Here is a 17,959-nt window from a genome sequence, read left to right on the forward strand (position 1 = left end):
GCAAGTTGCTATCAGCACTACTTTCAATCAACTGCATTGTACATTTAGCATCAATTAAACTTGGTGAATTATTAATGAGTGCTCAATGGTTGAGTAGTTTTAGTTCTGAAACAGTAGGATTATAGGAATAGCCTGCAAATGTTTTCCAGATGTTCTATTTGAATGGGCCATGTACTCGAAGATGAAAATATTATATTTTTGTTGAGATCTATTCAATTAGATTTCAGTTGCAGTTCCAGTGACCCAGGGGGCAGAGGCTGATGGCAGAAATAAGTCTAGCTTCCATTTGGCATTATCTCTGTTGGCAGTAGCCCAATCCAATCAATAAAAACTAATTTGGCACATCAGAAATATTTCCAACCCATTCTTCCAACCTTATACCACCCGACCATCCCAGCACTTTTTTTAACTGACAGACTTGTCCCTTTATTAGGCATTGCAATTAATTCCCTGGGTGACCATGGGCATAATTAATAATTCAGCAACTTAAAATATTGCCCGGGGAAATATTGATCATGTTGTTACCTGGGATGCAAGGACTCTCTGCATAACAGTACATATTATGTGCTATAAGTATAGAACTATACTTAATATCAATTTAAATTTCAAATTTGACTAGTTTTCATTGGTTTGGTTTGTACAAAACCTTGCCAAATTGTAATATTCTAAAATTATTTTGCAGACATGCTAATTGAAGAGCAGACAATGTTTTTTTTGAAAAAGTGCATATTCTTTGACATTTAGTAAGGGTTTGTCTAATGGTGCAGCACTGAATGTTAGGAAACTAGTACTAATGTATTGCAATTAAGTACATCCCATGGGATTTGACCAGTTTATTTCCAGGATCACAACCAAAATAAAATTTTATGTTTCATATACCTGTAGTGTTTCTAGCACTGTGCTGTGGCTCAGTTCTGAAATTAGCTACATGGCTTCAAATATGTATAGGTGTTCTTTTTCTTTAATGAGTAGCTTAAAGTGCTGAAACTAGCTGCTTTTATGCTTTGTTGAAAAAGTAGATAAATGACCAAGGCCATATTGCAAGGTACTACCAATGTTTAAAGGAATAAGAGAAAGCAAATAGGGTGGCACAGTGGTTAGCACTGCTGCCTCACAGCGTCAGGTAACTGGGTTCAATTCCGGCTTCGGTCACTGTCTGTGTGGAATTTGCATTCTCCCGTGTCTGTGTGGGTTTCCTTCAGGCCCTCTGGTTTCCTCCCACAGTCCAAAGATATGCAGGTTAGGTGAATTGGCTGTGCTAAATTGCCCCTTTCTGTCAGGGGGACTAACTAGAGTAAATGCATGGGATTATGAGGATAGGGCCTGCGTGGGATTGTGGTCAGTGCAGACTTGATGGGCCGATTGACCTTCTGTACTGTAGGATTCTATGAAATAAAATAATAGAAAATTGAGGGGGTTGAGGTATGTGATCCTTCTCACCTACCTTTGCTTGACCAAGTATTGCTTTACGCCTAGATAGTATAGAGGGAAAACATCATTGTTAATTAAGTTTTGGTTTTAAAACTGCAAGAAATTTGACTTGGGCAATAGTTCAAAACATCTTGGGATGGGTTTTATGGTTTTGCTCAACCTGAGACCAGAAAATCTTGCCCAAGGACAACGGACATTTCCATTGTCCACCCCTGCCTGCTCCGATTCCATGGTGGGCAGGGCGATAGAATTTCAGCACTTGTATCCCATCAGCCATTCATTAAATCCCTGCTTGATGTTCCATTCCCTTGAGGTCAATGGAGCTGAGTTTCAGGCAGGGAGCATTACAAGTGACCAACTCTATCAAATATGCGCTACTGTCCAATGTGCTTATTGTGTACACTTTGCAGCACAGTACCAACTCCCTGACCACCTCACTGAAAACCCAAATACAGCATACTTGATTGCTGAATATAAAAAAGTACTCAAAAATAGTACACGTAGTTATTCTTCAAAAGAGTGTTACACTCTCATTTCTCCATCTTCCTGTTCCTCAAACTCCTCTGATGTACAGAACATTGTTTCACTTTACTAGGACTTTGCCAAGATGACTTGCTAAAGCAGCATAAATATATTCTATGTTCACTCATTGCATGTTCATATATCCATCAACTGACACCAAGTAGCCCTTGTATTCCATTCCATTCCATTCCCCATTTTAACTTCACTATCATCAGTTTGCCAGTTAATCCATTGAGGAAAGGTTTTGGAATCAGTGGTAAACTTATGCTGAGGGATTGGCTGACACTGTAATGGCAGCAGCTCTGGAGTGGAATCTGTTATTTTTATTGGTCATTTACGAGATGAGGTAGGATTATCTCCATTTGAAATGAGTGTGTGTCAACAGTACAAGACTGTCTCCACTTTTGTTGTGATTTGTATTCTCTCTCTTGGGTAGTCCCTTGCGATCAAGGATTGTTTGTATCCACTCTGGCTGGATGGGTTCTGGGATGGCTGATAAATCCAATATGCAATCTTCAGACTCTGCCAGTTGTGGGGCAGATAGTGCTTGAAGTGTTTAGGCACTCCCTCCGACACATTGACTTTGCCTCTGCACAATCCAGTTGAAGTTTCTTGATGTGTTTGGTACCTTCCAAATTAACCTTTGCTATTTTGGTCACAAATCAAGGTTTCCCATGAGTTGATGGTGGTGCTTTCCCAGTATTTCTGCTGTCCTCCTGGGAGTGTCCTGCTGCAACTGAGTTTGGAGTAGAACAGTTGCTTCGGGACCCTGGTGTCAGGCATACTGATGACATTTAATATCTGGCATAGCTGATTTTGAGTGGTTAGTGACTCAATGCTGGGTAAATTGGCTACCGTTGCACCATCTTTCTTGTCACTGGATTTGGGGGATCTTGTGAATGCACCACTGGTAGTGTTTTTCTGTGCTTTGAGCTGCCTGATGTGGGTTGTCCAAGTCTCCATTGCATAAAGGAGTGTAGGGATGTGATGATACTTTAAGAAATGTATTTTAATCATGTTTCTCTGCAGGATATTTTAGCAGTCCCTGGAATTTTGTTGGAGCCATGTTGTTGGTAGCCAGTACCCTTTATTGTTACTGAAGCTGTATAATTGACATCATGTTGGTTTTAATCTGAACTAATAGTGTTCTGTTGTTTGTGTTCCCCTGGGATGGCAGAGTGGAGCTTGATTGGGGGTGATTGACAAGTCAGGTCATACGATTAGGGCAAGCTATGTTTTCACAGAGGTGCAGTTTTAATTACATTTTTCAGAAGCTGCTTGGAGCTGAGAGGGACAACAGTGATTTTTTTTTTCCTGTCTCTGAAGTTTGGAGACTGGGAGCTACCAGAGACTAAGTTTACCTCACTGAAGTTTTGCTGTTGAGGACATAATATCCTTCTCTAAAAATTGCTGGCTTGGATTGCTCTCCATGGGTGTTAATCTAGCATCAAGTGAGCATGCTTGCATTTGTGCTAACTAATTCTGAAGAAGGGTGTATGTCTGTGGGATATTGTTTTAAATTGGAACAATAGAGAAAGCTAGCTAAAAGTCATGGTTAAGTCGTGTATTGGTAGAAGTTAATAGGTTATGCTAATTGTTATGATATTCTAACTGTGTTCTTAAATAAACTTTGATTAAAAACTTCCTAGTGGGTTACTTGAATCATACTTGGAGTGAAACATCTTGTGCTCCTCAATGGCAAAATCAAATGTAAAACTTAAGGTCTGAGCTGACTTCACAAAACACCTTTGAGTTTCCAGCGTGGGTCTTAACAGTGGATTTTCCTGCTATCTTGGAGACCATAACCTTAGTCGCAGGTTTGACATCCTGGTTCTCAAATACTCTTACCATAGTTGGTCGAAGGCTTAGCTGGTATATTGGAGATGTTGCTGAATTTAGTTATCAATGTCTGTTTGCGGCGAGAGGAGATTCCCATGGTATGGAAAATAATCTGCATTTTCCATGATCTCACTGCTGATCTTCACCTGATGGGAGTTCATTGGAAGAGGACCATTTTTTTTGGAGAACAGTCAATAATGATCTGGAGTTCAGTTTCTAGTGAGTGTGCACACAAGTGTCATTTAGCATACTGGTCATTTAGCATTGTTGATCAACTCAAGGTTATTGAGCAACATTGCAAGTAATGAATCTGTTTCAGTATGTTTGTGGATAATGACATTTATGATGATTTGCTGCCAATTGATGTGGAGTAGGGGGTATGATTTGAAACTAAGGTAATTTTGATATCCATTGTAACAACCTATATGCTCAGAACTTGGGGGATAAGGTAGTTTGTGAAAACTGTTTGTGAAACTGCCTTTCATTGTGTGATCTAAACCTAGTTCAATCTGTTCTAAGCATAATTGATAAACTACATGTAACATTTTTTCTATTTCACAGTTCAATCTCATGATCAATATAAATGTCATACTTTAAAAAAATACTCGTGGTATAAAACCTCATGCAGGTTTTTATTATTTGCAAAACTAGGTTTGAAAGTTGAACAATCGACTGAAAACTGAGGCGATTTAATGTACAAAAAATTATGATAATCAAATAACAATTACGTATTTCATTAAGATTTACATGGATATCTGTGCCAAATGAATGAGAGTCACCTTTTACTTAACATCCCTCCAGTTATAAAACTGCTAACATTGTCTGCTTGTTTTATATCTTGACGCTGCAGTGGTTAATATTTGATCAGAACAGCATGTTTTGGGCAGCATGGTGGCACAGAGGTTAGCATTGTTGCCTCACAGCACCAGGGACCCAGGTTTGATTCCAGCCTTGGGTGACTGTGTGGAGTTTGCACATTCTCCTTATGTTTGCATGGATTTTCTCTGGGTGCTCTGGTTTCCCCTCTCAATCCAAAGATGTGTAGGTTAGGTGGATTAGCCCATGGTAAATGCGTGGAGTTGCAGGGGATAGGGTGGAGAGGAGGGCCTGGGTAGGATACTCCTTTGGAGAATTGGTTCCGACTTGATAGTGCAGAAAGAGGTCATTTGCCCTGTCGGGTTTCTATGTTTTGTGATTCCATCATCCTTGGATGTCCATCAACTTGCATAATTTTTGTGTGGTGAAAAGTGACTAATAGAATAATCTTCATTGCACAAAAGGGGGAAAAAAGCTTAATGTTTATGTCAATGACTGAAGCCAGTTTGTGGTATTTGGCAGTTACGGGCTTGTGCAGAAAATTATCTAATGTGTGAACTGCATTGTGATCTGATATGTTTCAACTACTGCTCAAAAATAAGGAAATTTACAATATTATGTGTTTTTAAAAAATTTATGCCTTCTCCAATGTGGATGTTACTGGCAAGGGCAGAAGAGTCAAGAACCAGAGGACATGATTATATTATGTAAAAGAACCAATGATAACATGAGGAAAAACATTTGTACGCACTGAATTGTTAGGATCTAGAATACATTGAGAGCATGGTGGAGACAAATTGTGGGTTTCAAAATTAGATAATTATCTGAAGAGAAATAATTCATGGGGTTACGGGGAAAGAACAGGGAGTGGTACTAGCCCAGACACTATTATTGAGAGCCAGTATGGCCACAATAGGCAAAATGGCCTCCTTCTGTGCCTTGATTATTTTATGATTCTATTTATTCAAACAAAAATTTCAGAATTGTTGCAGTACAGAAGGAAGACATTTGGCCTGTCAAGTCTGTGTCAGCTCACTGTAGGAGCAATTTACCTACTATCACTTTTCTGCATTCTCCCTGAATCTCTGCATGTTCTTCCTATTCAGCTACAATCCATTTCCCTCTTGGGCGGCATGGTAGCACAGTGGTTAGCACTGCTGCTTCACAGCTCCAGGGACCTGGGTTCGATTCCCGGCTTGGGTCACTGTCTGTGTGGAGTTTGCACATTCTCCTCGTGTCTGCGTGGGTTTCCTCCCGGTGCTCTGGTTTCCTCCCACAGTCCAAAGATGTGCGGGTTAGGTTGATTGGCCATGCTAAAATTGCCCCTTAGTGTCCTGGGATGCGTAGATTAGAGGGATTAGCGGGTAAAATATGTAGGGATATGGGGGTAGGGCCTGGGTGGGATTGTAGTCGGTGCAGACTCGATGGGCTGAATGGCCTCCTTCTGTACTGTAGGGTTTCTATGGTTTCTTTCTATGGTTTTGAATGCCTCGATTGAACTCGCCTCCACCACACTGTCAAGCAGTGCATTCCAGATTCTATCCACTCACTGTGACTCATGTCTCCATTGCTTCTTTTGCCAATTACCAATTAAGGGTTATGGTGAGCGCGGGTAAGTGGAGTGGAGTCCACAAAAAGATCAGCCATGATCTTATTGAATGACGGAGCAGGCTCGAAGGGCCAGATGGCCTACTCCTGCTCCTAGTTCTAATGTACCAAAAATTTGTGCCCTCTTGTTCTCAATCTGGCCATGAATGAGAACATTTCTTTTTATCTATTCTGTCCTCATGATTTTGGATACCTCTCTCAAATCTCCTTTCAACTTTCTCTGCTCCAAGGAAGCAGTTCCAACTTCTCTATCTACATAACTGAAACTCCACATACATGGAACCATTCTCGTGAATCTTTTCTGTTCACTCTCTAACATCATATTTTTCCTCAACATAGTGCCCAAAACTGGACACACCCAGAAGTCTAAGTCTAAATTAAAAGTCTATTTAAAAACTGTTTGAATTAAATAATCAGTGATTCCCATCATGAGCGCATGCCCTCATTCATACATCAAACTCCTGATAAAAGCTCTCTTAGATAAGGGCACAAGTGAGTTCAGGAACCAATCTGTCCTGCATCTGAGGGATTGTAGCCTTTTCCCTGAATGCATCCAACAATAGTACTGAGACAAGGGAATGAATTTTCTTGTTCTGCCCACCATGGGAATCGTAGCGGGTGAGGGGCGGACCATGGAAAGGTCCATTGACCTCGGGTGGGATTTTCCAGTTTCAGGGCGAGTGGGGCTGGAAAATCCCACCCAAAGGATGATTCTTTGAGACAAGATTTTATCACGAAAGATCTGATCATGAAAAATTCTTCCTATCTGGTTCAATAATCTCTGTCCCCTTAAAATTCTGTTCTCCTAAAGCAACAGCCACGAGATAGTTCAAGGATAGTACTCTCAACCACAACCGTAGAGAGGAGTTTCATGGTTGTGGGATCTGCTCAAAAGGTTGTTAGTTTTTTGAGGTAGTGTAATCGTGTATGTCACCCCCACATCTGTACACTCTTTCCTCCAATTCAACTTGTCCATTTTGATACCTAGATACTTATTATTGGTAGCTATTTCAATATCCATATCCTGAATCTTCAAAGAGGCAATATCATTGTGACTTTGTCCTAAAATCTATAACTAGTTCTTTTGTCGTCTTTCCGTTCAGTTTAGAGAATGGTTATTGTACCAATTTAAGAACTTGTCCACCGAGTTCCTGTAGTTTACTTCATCATTTCTCATGAGACCCACAAGCAGCATATCATTAACATGCTTCAGGATTGTTACGTCATCGTGCTTTAATCAATAATCATTTATGTAGAAGATGAAAAACAACTTTGAAAGTACACAGCGCTAAAAGGATCCAGTATTGTTTAACATGGGATCTGAGTAAATCTGGAGATGATCCTTTGTGTCCTGTTGTAAAGGAAATCACTGTTTCAAAGTTGGGGGGTGGGATTGGCATCAAGGTTCTTCAATTTCTCAATAAACGTAAATGGTTGCATGGTGTTAAAAGCTGAAGAGAAATCAACATGTATAGCACAAGCATAGTTGCCTCATCTATGTATGTGTACTGTTGGATCAAATGGACCAAGTTCAGAACAGCATCATTCACTGAGATTGGAAGGCAGACTAACATCAATATGTAGATCAAGAAGATCCAAAAGACGCTTCCCTCCTGAGGTTAAGTTCACTGGCCTGCAGTTGCTGGACTGGTCTTCAAATCATTTTTTGAATGAAGATGTATTATTTACAGTTCTCCACGACTCTGGCACCACTTATGAATCTAAGAAAATTGAAAATTGTAGTCAGTGCCTCTGCAATGTCCACTCTTCCTTTCCTCAGTATTGTTAGATGCATCCCATCAGATCCTGGTGAACTCCACAGCCTATCCACTACCACTTTGTTATCAATTTTCAAACCTTCAAGTCTCCTTAATTGCCTCCTCTTTCACCATGCTCTGCACAGCATCATGTTCTTTGGTAATGACAGATATAAAGTATTTAATACTTTAGTTATGTCCCGTGCCTCCAAGCCTATTCCTCCCCTTATCCTTTTTCAATTTACAGTCTACAGAAATTTTTTGGATTCCTTTTTATATTAGCTGCTAGCCTCTTTTCATCTCTCTTTGCTTCTCTTGTAGTTATAACTTCCCCTGTGAACCTTTCATATTCAGCCTGGTCTCGGTTGACATCTGTCATAACTACACTTTTTTCTTCTTTATCTTAGTCTCTGTCTCTTTTGTCACATAGGGGCAGATTTGTTTGCCCTCCCTAGCCACTTCATATCTGTGCCCAAACTATCACTGAGCTCGTATACTGGTCCCCTTCCTTTATTTCCAAAAAATAAAATTGTGACCCTGACACCACGCAGGGGGCATGAGGGTGAAACAACCCAACCCTCCCCTCAGATCCCCAATCAGCCTTCCTTCAGGCCATGTGCCTTGGCAGTGTCCATATTGCACTGCTTCATAGCACCCTGGCACTGACCCCCTGGCATAGTGCCTTGAGCCCTGAGGACGCTTCAATTTAGATCCAGTGGCTATTTGTGTGACTGTTGCTGTCAGGCTGCAGAGGAAGGATTACTCAAGGGTTACAAAGAACAGTACAGCACAGGAACAGGCCCTTCGGCCCTCCAAGCCTGAGCTGATCACGTTGTCCTATTTAGACCAACCACTTATATCCTTCTATTCACCGTCTGTTCATATGTCTATCCAGATGAGTCTTAAATGTCGCTAATGTATCTGTCTCAACCACCTCATTTGGCAATGCATTCCAGGCCCCCGACCACTTTGTGTTTAAAAAAAAACTTCTCCTGCACATCTCCACTGAACCTTGCCTTATCTTGAATTTGTGCCCCCTTGTAATTGTCATTTCTGCCCTGGGAAAAAGCTTCCAACTCTTCACCCTATCCATACCCCTCATAATTTTATAAACTTCTATCAGGTCGCCCCTCAGCCTCCGAGTTTCCAGGGAGAACAATCCCAGTTCATTCAATTTCTCCTCATAGCTAATACCCTCCATACCAGACAACATCCTGGTAAAGCTTTTCTGTACTCTCTCCAGAGCCGTCACATCCTTCTGGTGGTGTAGTGACCAGAATTGGACACTGTATTCCAAATGTGGCCTAACCAATGTTTTATATAACTGTAACATAATTTGCCAACTTTTGTACTCGATGCCTCATCTGATGAAGGCAAGCATGCCATCTGCTTTCTCCACCACCTTTTCCACCTGTGCTGCCTCTTTTAAGGATCTGTGGACCTGTACTCCCAGAACTCTGTGTATGTGCTCTTGATGGTTCTGCCATTTATATTATAGCTCCCACCTGAATTGGATCTACCAAAATACATTTGCATTTGTCCGGATTAAATTCCATCTGCCATTTCTCTGCCCAATTTTCCAGGCTATCCAAATCCTGCTGTATTCTCTGACAATTTTCACCACTAATCACGTCTCCACCAATCTTAGTATCATTTGCAAACTTGCTAATCAGACCAGCCATGTTTTCTTCCAAGTCATTTATATATATTGTAAACAGCAGTAGTCCCAGCACTGATCCCTGTGGAACACTACTCGTTACAGACCTCCATTCAGGAAAAACACGCTGCCACCTCTACTCTATCTCCTGTGGCTAAGCCAGTTCTGAATCCATCTAGCTAGTTCACCCCTGATCCCGTGAGATTTAATCTTTTGCACCAGCCTGCCATAAGGGACCTTGTCAAATGCCTTACTAAAGTCCATGCAGACAACATCCACAGCCTTTCCCTCATCAATCATTTTTGTCACCACCTCAAAAAACTCAATTAAATTAGTGAGACATGACCTCCCTCATACAAAACCATGCTGTCTGTTGCTAGCGAGACCATTCAGTTCCAAATGTGTATAGATCCTATCTCTAAGAATCTTCTCCAACAATTTCACTATCACTGACATCAAGCTTACTGGCCTATAATTACCCAGGTTAACCTTGCTACCCTTCTTAAATAACAGGACAACATTGGCTATCCTCCAATCCTCTGGACCTCACCAATGACCAACGAGGAAACAAAGATTTCTGTTAGAGGCCCAGCAATTTTATCTCTTGTCTCCCTCAGTAATCTGGGATAGATGCCATCTGGCCCTGGGGATTTGTCTACCTTAATGGTTCTGGGGGTTGGGTGGACTCGGGCTGGAGGCAAGTGGTTGACTTCGTCACACTCCACTAGGATGGGGTGTCATGACTGGACTGCTTCTTCTGGCCCTGGCAAACCTGAAGATCACCGCAGGCAGTCCTGTGATCACTATCTGCATTCCTGCCTGTTTGCCATGCAAATTCTTTAACCACCACGCCAACCCCCTCCTGGGTCACCTGGCAGGAGTTTAAATTGTCGCAGCACTCCATTCTGCAGCAGAGATTTTCCTTTTTCCTAACAGAAGCTGCAGGTGAGATCAGAACCCTTTGAGATCCTCTGAACAGAGGAGATGTCAATTTCACTTTGCATGGGGTTTCCAGTCTGCCCAGCTGTGTACTTAGCCCCACTGTATGCACACAGCTTTGATTTGAAGTTGCTGTGACTTCCCAGCAAGCAGAAATCGTTGAAACCCTTTCCATTGCACTTGAAGCTTTGATCCGTAATAAGTTCAACCTGCAATACCTCATAAAAGATTCAGCTGTCAGATAAAGGGATTTCCATCATCATCTAGCCATCTGTGTTTATTTTGATTTCCCTTCACTGTTGACTGCACCTCAGGTATTCCATTGATCCTGACTGCAATATAAGCAGTGTCTAATCCTGATTGACAGCCTGTAGTTTCACTTCTTTGGTGGTGAATAGTGAGGGCCATTTGACTTGGACTGCAAGCCTGATAATCGCATTTAAATGTGTGTATTTGAATATCACTAGGCTTCCCACCTGCTCTGGATGTGAACTCGATTGGAGCTGGCAGCACAGCCTTGAGGGTTAGGCTGCAGGCTCAAAACCAGTTATTGCGCCGACTCCCGATTCTCTGGGCCATTGTGATTCACAATCAGATGGCGGACCCAGAGAACCTCCCTTGTCATTTTATATACTTAAATTTCAGTCTAACTCTCCAAATCCCTTGATGACAGCAAAAACAGTGAAGCACCTCTTTTCTCCCCCTCTCCTCACCACATTTTCATCAGCCTTTATCACACTCCACTCCCACTCAGCAACTGTGACTAGGGATCCATTGCTGCCCCTGCCTACCTGGCTAAGACTCAAATTCTGGCTTGGACCACGGTCTGCACCCGCCCTGGCTCATTCCCCAGCTGTGTTTTGGGCTCAGCTCCCCCACACCCCACATTTGAGACTTCCAGCCCCAATGCTCACTCACCTTGATCAATATCCCTGAAAGGCTGAATTATGGTTCCCTGGGTCTACTCAAGCTTTGTTACTGATGGAGAACCCTTCCTCCTCTTCGCTTTTTGACTTTCTTTGGCTTCCCAGAGGATTCCCACAATTGGTAATTGTTTGTTTTATATATATATATTATATATATATAAATATAAATGATTTGGAGGAAAATGTAACTGGTTTGATTAGTAAGTTTGTGGACGAAGGTTGGTGGATTTGTGGATAGCAATGAGGAACATCAGAGGATACAGCAGGATATAGATCAGTTGGAGACTTGGGCGGAGAGATGGCAAATGGAGTTTACTCCGGACGAATGTGAGGTAATGCATTTTGGAAGATCTAATACAGATAGGAAATATACAGTAAATGGCAGAACCCTGAAGTGTATTGATAGGCAGAGGGATCTGGGTGTAGAGGTAGACAGGTCACTGAAAGTGGCAACACAGATGGAGAAGGAGTGAAGAAGGCATAAGGCATGCTTGCCTTCATCGGTCGGGACATTCAGTTTAGAAATTGGCAAGTCATGTTGCAGCTTTATGGAACCTTAGTTAGGCCGCACTTGGAATATAGTGTTCAATTCTGGTCGCCACACTACCAGAAGGATGTGGAGCTTTGGAGAAGGTACAGAACAGATTTACCAGGATGTTGCCTGATATGGAGGGCATTAGCTATGAGGAGAGGTTGAAGAAACTTGGTTTGTTCTCACTGGAATGACGGAGTTTGAGGGGCGACCTGATAGAAGTCTCCAAGATTGTGAAGGGCATGGACAGGGTGGATAGTCAGAAGCTTTTTCCCAGGGTGGAAGAGTCAATTACTAGGGGCATAGGTTTAAGGTGCGAGGAGCAAGATTTAAAGGAGATGTATGAGGCGAGTTTTTTTACACAGAGGGTAATGGGTGCCTGGAACTCACTGCTGGGGGAAGTAGTGGAAGCAGATACGATAGCGACTTTTAAGGGGCGTCTTGACAAATACATCAATAGGATGGGAATAGAGGGATATGGTCCCTGGAAGGGGAGGGGGCTTTAGTTCAGTTGGGCAGCATGGTCGGTGCAGGCTTGAAGGGCCAAAGAGCCTGTTCCCGTGCTGTAATTTTAAAAATTCTTTGTAATGGCGCAGCTGAAAATCTCCCGACTGGCAGTGGGACTAATCAGAATAACTCCTCTGATCACAGGTTCCCTCCTTCCTGCCCTTGCTACTCCTCCAATCATAGATTCTGCATCTTAAGGAGAAGAAAGATTGGGAGGGAATGAACTTGTGGTTGGAGGAGCTAGAACAGTCAACATGGGAGAGACATAACCTGTTATTGGCAGAGCAATTCCTCTCAGATTTTGTCTCTTTTGTTTAGAGGGGTGACTTAACTCTCATTTTTCACCTTTGTCATTTTGGGGCTTTCGAGAGCAAATTCACCCACCACCCCCGTGTACTTTAAATCTTATTTGAGACATAACAAATGTTCAGTGTATTATGCTGAAGAGGAACAGGTAACTTTGGAACTAGAAGGTTTTCCTTAATTGGTATTGTCCCTGTGTCTGGGACCATAGTAAACTAATCAATAGAGACTGATTGCTATGATTTGCCACCAACTCTATTATTGCTGTATCCTTCCACCACAAGATATTAGAAGCTGAACTAGATAGCATATTTGTCTTTTCCATCGAATGATTCTTGTGTTCCTATTTTACACAATGAAATCAGGTTGGCAACCCTAGACCATCTTCCAGTGTCTCTTTGGTATAATTGTGGGCTTAAAGGTTTGGAATACAAGTGAGAATCTTTGAGACAGTCATTGAATTGCCCTTTACTGAAAGTAACATGTTCAAAGTGTTAAAACCTTTGAAAGGTTTTTCCACAGAACTTAATGTTGAAGCAATTTATGTGATTTATAGCAACTGTATGGCATTTTGACATTTTTCCAGAAAAAGTCTCAAATTATTTTTATTAACAGCCTGGTATTCATTTATTCCCCAAAACAACAAACACAGTTTACAATTCTATGCTAAAATATAGCCCTATCTTTTAGTGGGATTTCCGTAAAGTGTTAACATTAGTATTTACAAAAGCTTACCATGACCACTGGCATAACTCAAACTCATGTCATGCACGTGCTTGACTTTGCCTCTGCAATCAGGCAGGAAATATATGTCATGATTCAGAAGCTTCTGAATAAGTCTATTGAAACTGATGGGAAGATAAGCTTCATTTACTCCCAGTGGTATTTTCTTGCACTTGGATGATTATAGACAACCTGAACTTTTATTCATTTCATTTTTTTGATGGAATTGCAAATAAATGCACATGTTGGCCAGATTTCGCTATGAACACTATATGCAACAGCCTGTTTGTCGACCCGAGCAAGTTTTTTGAGATACAGTACTGTAACTGGCTAATTGAAAAGTGGAGAATAATATATTAGGTGGGTATGCAATTTTTTTAGTCGTAAAAGAAATGGGTTCTAGCCACACTTCTTGACAGGTTGTTATCTATCTCTCGTAAACCATACAATTGAGCTAGTTTTTAATCAGATGTTGGTTGGCCAAAGCTAAAGGCTAAAACTTGGACCTAAAGCAATATGTTTAAAATCTTCATCTTTTGGGAGTACTCTGATGGCTTAGTAGCATGCTGTGTCATTGAACCAAAAGATTAAGATGGTCTGAGGTTTCAACTTGTGTATGAATCCACTGACCTCAGCTTGTCAGGGGTGTAATACTATAGTTGACATCTGTATCTCCACCTTAGAAACAAGAAAGTTTGCCCAGATGCCTCTCTTGATCGTCATCCAGTAACTCCTTGAGTATCTACATTTTTGTGGAAAATTCCCATAGGGGAATCTTAAACCGATCAAATTTACTGAATAACCCCCAAATGAAGAAATTGTCAAAAAGATTCCACTTTTTGTTGCTTTTACTTTAAGACAAATTGGAATCAACACGAATCAAACATTAAGTAAATGATACTTCAAATAAAATGGTAATACGTTTTTCGCAAGCACCTGCATCATTCCCTGCACAAATATGACACAACATGCAATCTTTGCAACTTACTGATTGGGCATTTGAGTTGCATTCACTGGCAGCTGTATTCCATCTAAGCTCTGTGTGGTTACCACTGAAAGGGCATCTCTCTTTTTTACTTGGGTCATGTCAGTCTTGATGGCACAACTTTGCAAAGTTCCTTTTCAACTGACCAAACAATAATATTGGGTTCACAATCTGGACCTCTGATACATATTCTCAGCTCTTTCACATACCTGAGTTATTTGTACCACTTTTTAGATTTCAGTCCCTTTTAGCTCGCTTGTTCATCACTTCCAAAAGAATTTCTGGAATTCTTTTTTCTCGTCTTACTGCCAAACAAAAACTGACCTTTTGTAGAGCTTTGTTGGTTTCTTCTTGCACGAATTCTGTGTTCCTCTTTAGGTCTGTCTGCTTTTTCTTTGTGTCTGATTCTGTGCTGATTGTTTTCACCTCCAGCTCTCCTGCTTTTAGCTCTCCCTTGTGTCTTGTTATTCAGCTTCTGTCTTAACTTATTTCCAGTTGGTACTGCTTCAAGTCGAGGGTTGTCAAGTTACGTGGACCAGTATTTCTTATTATCTAAGAAAATTACAATTAATCTCTTTAAACATTGTTAAAAGTAAATGCAGATTTCACAACCCTTTTAAGAAAATTGCAAATTTTCCACATTGTTTGCTTCTGGCCATAATAACTACAAATTCTATTTCTTACCTGTCTATGAAGTGTTCTCCTTGCCTCTTTACTGTTTATGGTGCTGTTCACCAAAATGTTAATGTCACCTCCTTTGAAACAAACTGGCTGTAAAATGTAATATCAAAAAGGTGTTCAAGTTGGGGCGATGTTGCCAATTAAAATGCTGTTTATTTGTAAAAAAATTGTAGATCTGTTCATATTTCTCTACTTGACACACAATTGCATCGATGCATTTTGTAACCATCATTTTAAAGTCTAGTTTCAACAATAGATAGCTGGAAGTTAGTTACAAATCAGAATCTATTAATTTGAGGGGAAATGCTTTATAAATATGTCAACTGTGAAATGAGTTTGCAGTCTTGAAGTCCTCCCATTCTCTGTTATTATTTATAACAAATATCTTTCTCCTTCTTGTTATAAGTGAAATAGAATTGGCAAACGGTTTCTGACTTTGCCATCATACTTTTTATGCCCTCAGTCTCTTTGATTAAGAGATAATTGAGGTGAAAGTACAATATGATTTTCACGGAATATTGTTTACCAACCAATTACTGCATGTTCACAAAGTCACTTTTGACTGATTATGAAATCTGCATGTCCTATCAAATTATTGTATCGGTGGATATTTTGTATTTTTATATATCTGACATGCTCAATTGTGTGAAGCTTGTAACACATCTAAACTAACTAAAATTGCAGTAGTTGTTCAAAAATACAAGTTATATCAATAAGCTCAGGCACCACCTCTTGAATTTTGGTGGCATTGCGCTCATCTATCAAGTGGAGAGTATTATATCATACTCCTGATTTGTGCCTTGTAGATGGTAAACAGGCTTTGGGAGGTCAGGAAGTGGGCTAGTCACTGCAGAATTCCCAGTCTTTGACCTTTTGTAGCCCTTTTGTAGGTCCAATTGAGTTTCCGATCAATGATGAGGTTGTTAGTGGGGGATTCAACAAATGATAATGTCATTGAATGTCAAGGGGAGACATTGATTAGATTCTCTTGCTGGAGATGGTCATGAATGTTAATTGCCACTTAACAGCTCAAGACTCAAAATGTTTTTGTATGTAACCAAATGCTGATAATATTAGTGCATCAGCTTTAATTAGGAAAAAGCTGAACCATAGAAAGCATTCTTTCTTGTTGTATCACAGCTTGGTATGGCTCCTGCTCTGCTCAAGACCACAAGGAAATACAAAGGGTTGTGAATGTAGCCCAATCCATCACGCAAACCAGCCTCCCATTCATTGACTCTGTCTTCCCCCTGCCTCAGCAAAGCAGCCAGCATAATTAAGGACCCCACAGGCACCCCGGACATTGTCTCTTCCACCTTCTTCCTTTGGGGAAAAAGATATAAAAGTCTGAGGTCACGTACCAACCAACTCAAGAACAGCTTCTTCCCTGCTGCTGAATGGACTTACCTTGCATTAAGTTGATCTTTCTCTACACCCTAGCTATGACTAACACTACATTCTGCACTCTCTGGTTTCCTTCTCTATGAATGGTATGTTTTGTCTGTATAGCGCGCAAGAAACAATACTTTTCACTGTATGTTAATACATGTGACAAAATAATAAATCAAATCTGAGAACTGTCATTCCATCATGCTAAGCATGTCATAAATATTTAAATCGCCTTTGCGCCCAAAAAGAGTGAAAAGCTGATTTCGCCGGCAAAATAGGGCTGGTATGATTGGGGGAGGCAAGAAACCAAGCGCGTTTCTCATTTTTCCCCCTTCACCTGATCATACTGCTGAAAGACAGGTGGGACCAGGTCATAAAATCGTGCTCATATGTCTAACAAATTTGATTGAGTTTTTCAAAGAGGTGATTAGGTGTGTAGTGCAGTTGATGTAGTCTACACGTAGTCTACATGGACTTCAGTGTGGCTTTTGACAAAGCCCAATGTGGGAGACTGCTCAAGATCATAAGAGCCCATGGGATTCATGGCAGTTTGGCAAATTGGATTCAAAATTGACTTATTGGCAGAAGGTGATGGTTAAAGGTTGGCTTTTGTGACTGGATGCATGTGTCCAATGATGTACTGTACGCAGGGACCAATGCTAGGTCCTTTGCTGTTTGCAGTGCACATGAATTAGCTAGACATGAGAGTTGGAGGTATGATTTTGCAAATTACAAAAAAATTGATGGTGTGATAAATAGCGAGAAAGAAAACCTTGGATTACAGGACAATACAGACCGGTTGGGCAGAACAGTGACAAAGGGAATGTAACCCTGAAAAGTGTGAAGTGATACATTTGGGAGGACTAATAAGGCAAGGGAATATACAATTAATGGTAAGATGCTAGGAAGTATAGAGGACCAGAGTGATCTTGGGTACATGTCCATAGGTCCCTGAAGGCAGCAGCACAGATAGCTAAGGTGGTTAAGAAGGCATATGGGATACTTGCTTTTATTAGATGAGGCATAGAGTATAGGAGCATGGAGATTATAATGGAGCTATGTAAAATGGTTGTTAGGTCACAGCTAGAGTACTGTATGCAATTCTGGTCACCATACCATAGGAAGAATGTGATTACACTATAGAGGATGCAAAGGAGATTCACCAGGATGTTGCCTGGGCTGGAGTATTTCAGCTATAAGGAGAGGTTGGCGAGGCAGGGTTTTTTTTTGCTTGGAGCAGAGAAGGCTGAGGGGAGACCTGTTCGAGGTGTGCAAAATAATAAGGGACATAGGTAGGGTATCTAGGAAATAACCTTTCCCTTACTGGAGGAGTCAATAACCAGG

The 17,959-nt window shown here is 41.0% G+C and overlaps 1 protein-coding gene across 2 annotated transcripts in view; it reads left to right on the forward strand.

Annotated features, from left to right (window-relative positions):
- piezo2b (piezo-type mechanosensitive ion channel component 2b) overlaps positions 1–17,959 on the forward strand; it is an 825,142-nt gene that overhangs the window by 117,460 nt on the left and 689,723 nt on the right. The gene's annotated exons all lie outside the window — the stretch shown is intronic.

This window comes from Mustelus asterias, chromosome 7, assembly GCF_964213995.1.
Source record: "Mustelus asterias chromosome 7, sMusAst1.hap1.1, whole genome shotgun sequence".
NCBI lineage: Eukaryota > Metazoa > Chordata > Chondrichthyes > Carcharhiniformes > Triakidae > Mustelus > Mustelus asterias.